We start from the raw sequence: 6221 nt of genomic DNA on the forward strand, positions 1-6221 counted from the left end.
CCACAGTTTGATGGCCGCGTTGTAAACAAAGTTGGTTTAGATAATGGCCAGGGGGTTCATTGCGGGGTCAAAGGTTATCAGTTTTGACCTACGTACCCCATGCGGGGGGTCAAAGGTTATAAGTTTCGACCCATGTAGGGGGGGGGGGAAGTCGAAGGTTAAAAGTTCCGACCCACGTATACCAGTTTGAGCCGCCTGTTAATAAAAAAAAACAAAGTTCGGCACCTGTTCGTAAACAGAGCAGGTAAAGTAGAGTTCACCTGTTTTTGTTACCCCCGTCATATATAGGTATTATTTGGTCGCCGCTAGAGCCAGCCCATGCTCCTAACGTCGGCAGTGCTGGCTGGAATAACAGCTGTACTACGATCACGAGTCGGCGATTCGAACACTGGCTGTTGGGTTAGTAGTCATGCACTCTACCTCCCTACCACACGGTTCCGCTTTTAGCTTTACTCTAATTGACTTTGCGTTTTGCGCTAATTAATTAAACTTTCACACCCACTGGAACAAAAAAAAAATGTAGACGTGCTGGGTCTTGCTGTAAATTGTGCACACGCTATATAAAGAGTACCTATGTTCGAAGACTGGTGCAGTAGAACTCTTTTCTTTAATCTATAGGTAAGCTCTTTAGCTGGAGGGGTGGGGGGGGGGGGGGGTTATATCATCTGGGTGCGGGGGTCGTCTGCAACTCCTGACCTGAAGGGGTCTGTAGCTGTGTCTGGAACTCCATGATGCGTCTTCAGGGTTCTTTGGTGGTTTCTAGAAAATTCATATCTTCAAGCTCTTCAGGATTGTGTGGTGGTTTCTAGAACTTCATATCTTCAGGGGTCTTCAGGGGTGTTTGGTAGTATCTGGATTCAGGTGTGTTTAGTGGTTTGTGGAAGACCATTCAGGGGTCTTCCGGGGTGTGTGGTGGTTCTGGAACACCCTTCCGATGTCTTCATGGGTGTTTGGTAGTATCTGGAAGACCCTCCGAATGGTGTAAGTGCTAGATCTGTTTTAGGGGGACGAGTGAATGTTGTTTGTTTGAATATATGGATTCTAAAAGGCTGAGGTCACTGCTTGAAAATGGATATTTATTAAAGTGTGTTTGTGTGTGTGTGTGTGTGGGGGGGGGGGGGGGGGTAGTGGGGGAGGGGGTAGAGGGCGTGTACTGGTGGCTTCTGGAACTCTACTCTTTAGGGGTCTTCATGGATGTGTGGTAGTATCTTGATTTAGGTGTGTGGAGCGGTTTCTGGAAGACCATTCAGGGGTCTTTGGGGGTCTGCGGAGGTTTCTGGAACTCCACTCTTCAGGGGTCTTCATGTGTCTGCTGAGGTTTCTAGAACTCCACTCTTCAGGGGTCTTCATGGGTCTGCTGAGGTTTCTGGAACTCCACTCTTCAGGGGTCTTCGGGGGGGGGGGGGGGTCTGCGCAGGTTTCTGGAACTCCACTCCTCAGGGGTCTTCGTAAGTCTGCAGTGGTGGTAACTACACAGAGACAGGTAACGTCCGCGACAATTCGAGTTACACAAGCCAGCAGCTCTTGTCTTGATGGTTCACAACTTCATTCCATCTTCACATAAAAATGTTGTGGTGAATGTGGTGGTGGGGGGGGGGGGGGGGGCGGGGGGGGGGGGGGAGGATGGGGGTAAATTTAAAAAAAAAATTTTTTCGTTTTAATTTCCAAATTCTAAACCGCCATCATTCATAAAAGACAGTTTGTACTTCGGCTAAATTTCCTGGAATGTTTTTGAAGAATATAACCTCTTCTTCACTAACCACCCCCCCCCCCCCCCCACACCCCAACCTCTCCCCTCACCTTCCTCACCCAAGCACACACACACAAACACACATTACACTTGATAAAACCCAGTCATGTTTACGTTGATGAGACTTGGGAAAAAAATTATATGGTTTCTTTTGAACTAATTTGACCACTTGGTGAGTTTTGGCGCTGGTTTCTTTCTTAATGAAGGTGAACTTCTTACTCTAAGGGTCACACAGCTGATGTGTCTGCGTGAGTTTGGTTTGTGTGTGCGTTTTCTTTTTTTTTTCTTTTTTTTATTTAATTTCGTCGGGTTTCGAATCATTTTTTTTTTTAAAATTTCGTCGGGGTTTTGAATTATTCTTTTTTTTTCATTTTATTTTTTTAAATTTTTTTTTTGTTGGATAGGCCTAAAGAGGCCGAAACAAAATAAAGATAGGAAAAAAAAATTAAAACAATAAAGAAGAAAAAAAAATACAGAAGAAAAGACGTTCGCAAGGGGAGCGAAGAACGACTGATCAGTATCACGCGCCACCATAACCGGAAGCAGCCGTTTGCCGGGTGGATACAGGGAACGCAGGGAACGGGAGGGCGGCGGGTGGCCCCACCACAACGCCACCTGTCGGCGCGTGTCGGTCGGGTAGTGTCTGCCCCTCCAGCCGCCTTCTGGTCGAGAAACAACCCCCGCCCGGCCGCGAGGAAGCAGGTAAAGGGGAGAGAAGAAAAAAAAAGTAGGTCAGAGTGTGCGTTAGACCGTCTTGCACGTTCCTCGCTGTGAGCATCTCTCTTAACGCCAGCGACTCGGCACCCAACATCAGAAAGTCTTGTAGAGATAAGTCGGGATTCTCATCAGTAACGTTGTCGCACACTTTAGTTGAGCAACGTGGGCGCATTGATACATCTTATCGTCTGGGTACAACAAACAGGGGATGATGAAATTAAAAACGACGCGATCGACGCTAAGGTAAGGGAAAGCTACCTTGATAAACATCGTCCCGAATTCGCGTTCTTCTTCACAATAGCTGTTCTCTTTTTTCGAACATTGTTTTTTTTATAGATAACGGATTTTAAGTTTGCGGAAACATTTTCGGCGCTTGTTTTGAAAATATAACTTTAGTTAATTTTGTTTTGTGAATCAACCATTATATATTTCAACTATTTAAAAAAAAAAAGCACTTGTGCGATTAAATAATTTTTGTTCAATTTCGTTTTAAAACTCATTACTGCTGTTTTAATTAACCTCTAATTAACCGACTGGTTTAAAAAATTATTATAAACATGAGACTTATTAAATTTGTTCTACATAGGAAGTATACATTTATGTTTTTCCGCCAAATAATAGCGTAATGCTTATAGTTTACTTATTAAAAGCTGTCCATAAGTAAACTTATTTTTTAGCTTGTTACTTAAACACTAACTCGCTGTATCTCAATACAATGGAAAGCTAACATTCAAAAGCTATAGGTGCCTGCGATGTACAAAAAAAAGTAAAAAGCGAAAAGTGTCATTTCTATTTTCAAGGATTATGCAGTGTGTTTTAACTATTTTTAATGTATTGTATACTCTCAACCGATGTCTTACGGATGTAGGTGAAGTAGAATTAAGTTGTTTCATGTTCCCGGCATTGCTATGAACCGCGCGAGTAAGATACTGTCGAGACCTAATCTAAACCTGTGTGGTGGGTTGGTAGAGCGCACGATACTCTTCGTGCAAATCTTGAGTTACATTTCTGATTTACTGGCTTGGATTTCAAAATTACGCAAAAATAAATTTTCACATAGTCAATAAAAAAAAAGACTAAAATATTCGTTTTTTTAATTTTTTTTTATTACGACTTAGTGCTACCTACATTGAGTATAAATCACTTAGCACTCAAGACGTTCAGGTTAGTAGTCATGGCTTCTGACACTCGACCACACTATCCCAATACCCTTTTCCGTAATATTCTGTAAATTTACTAAATTGCTGTATTTTAAAATACATTTAGCCGCCTTTACTCTTTGTTATAATGTAAATCTACTCGTTCAATGTTTTTGTATAATTATGTAATTATGTAAAAGTATCTATATAATATTATGTACCATAATATTGCAATATTAATTTTTAAATGTTAAATTTTTAAAATATTTAAAAACATGTTTGGCGAAAATTTAGAATAAAAGATGTGGCATTGAATTCCTTTACAAAATATTATATTGTCCAGTTTAAGTAGTATGACAATAATTACCGTAAAATAATTTTGGAATAATCCCTGTAAAAATAATAACAAAAAATTTCATTAAAATATAATTTATCAATTATTACAATCAAATAATTTATTAAGTACTTTTTATCAAAATAATCCCCCTCCCAACATCTTCCCAATAACACACCCGAACTCAATAGAGTTCAGGTTTTCAGAAAGTAATGGTTGAATGTAGATATTTAAGCAGCTATACCTACGTAGGCAAAGACCGTAACTCTAATGAAGTAATGGTCAATGATTTGTAAGCAGCTATACCTACGTAGGCACAGACCATAACTGTAAGAAAGTAATGGTTGAATGTAGATATTTAAGCAGCTATACCTACGTAGGCACAAACAATAACTCTAATAAATGGTCAAAGGTAGATTTGTAAGCAGCTATACCAACTGTAAGAAAGTAATTGTTGAATGTAGATTTGTAAGCAGCTATACCTACGTAGGCACAGACCATAACTGTAAGAAAGTAATGGTTGAATGTAGATTTGTAAGCAGCTATACCTACGTATGGCACATACTATAACTGTAATAAAGTAATGGTTAAATGTAGATTTGTAAGCAGCTATACCTACGTAGGCACAGACCATAACTCTAATAAATGGTCGAATGTAGATTTGTAAGCAGCTATACCTACGTATGGCACAAACCATATGCCCCAGTGGCTGTCCATCTGTTTCGTCTTTCACCGCATGCCCCAGCTCGTCTGTTCGGCTCGCTGATTTGACTTATGACTTCCGTTCTGCTGATGTAAACACTTGACTTAAGGGGATTCTGGGAAGACTTACATGCGTGTTTTAAAAGACTTTGACTGTTGGATCTTCTTGGTCTTGTTTTGACACAACTTGTCGGAGAGAGAAGTCTCGGTAACGGAGCCGAGAATAGACATTTTAGGTCGAGTTACAGAACTGAGAATAGACATTTTAGGTCGAGGTATAGAACTGAGAATAGACATTTTAGGTCGAGTTACAGAATGGAGAATAGACATTTTAGGTCAAGTTACAGAACTGAGAATAGACATTTTAGGTCGAGGTATAGAACTGAGAATAGACATTTTAGGTCGAGTTACAGAACTGAGAATAGACATTTTAGGTCGAGGTATAGAACTGAGAATAGACATTTTAGGTCGAGGTATAGAACTGAGAATAGACATTTTAGGTCGAGTTACAGAATGGAGAATAGACATTTTAGGTCAAGTTACAGAATGGAGAATAGACATTTTAGGTCGAGTTACAGAATTGAGAGTAGACATTTTAGGTTGCGTTGCAGAATTGAGAATAGACATTTTAGGTTGCGTTACAGAATTGAGAATAGACATTTTATGTCGAGTTACAGAACGGAGGATGGACATTATGGTCGAGTTACAGATCTTAAAGGGGTACTTTAGGTCGAGTTAAAGAAATGAGAATAGACATTTAATTTCGAGATACAGAACTGGAATGTATATGTAATGAACGAGTTACAGAACACAGAATACACAATTTAGGTCGAGTACAGAATTCTGAATTTTAGGTGGATTTACCAAAATGAGAATTGACATTTTCGATCGAGTTACCGATTGAGAATATACATTTAAGGCCGAGTTACAGGACTGATAATAGACATGGGGGGGGGGGGGGGAAGGGGGGTTCGATGCTCAAAAGATATATATTTTATATTTTAATAATTTTTTCACCTCCCCCCCCCCTAAAAAAAAAAATGCCGGAATGAAAATCTGGTTATGGATTTAAAAAAAAGCTATAGTTTGGATTCGAACCTGGTGCCTTCGAGCTAAGCACCGCGCTTTTTTTTCCCACGCCGCCGTGAGTGTTGTAGGTTTTCATTGAGGGCTCTGTTATCTGTTCCACCACTCACCATCGCTCGCCGATAAACCCTCAGCACCAGGCACGAGCATTGACGTCATTCTAACTTCCGGCCACGTGACACGGTCCAGGGTTCAATCGGCACGGTGTGGTTCCAGACGCAAGGAATTAGCGTCGCTCCCCCCCCCCCACCCCCAACCCCCACCCCCGCTGGGCGGGGTCAGACAAACCGTCTAGACCGCCCAGCGGCCCGCGGTCCGGTCTGGCGGAGGTCAGTGGATGCTGACGTGCTTGCGGTGACCCGGGCAAGTACGTGACTAGGAGGGGAGAGTCAGTGAGTTTATTGTGTGTGTGGGGGGGGGGTGGGGGGGTCGGGGCGGTCTGAGTGAGTTTATTGTGTAGTGGTCAGAGTCAGTGAGTTTATTGTGTGGGGGT

Source organism: Physella acuta, unplaced genomic scaffold, assembly GCF_028476545.2.
Source record: "Physella acuta isolate Inbredline_101_S28 unplaced genomic scaffold, ASM2847654v3 ptg001652l, whole genome shotgun sequence".
Taxonomy (NCBI): domain Eukaryota; kingdom Metazoa; phylum Mollusca; class Gastropoda; family Physidae; genus Physella; species Physella acuta.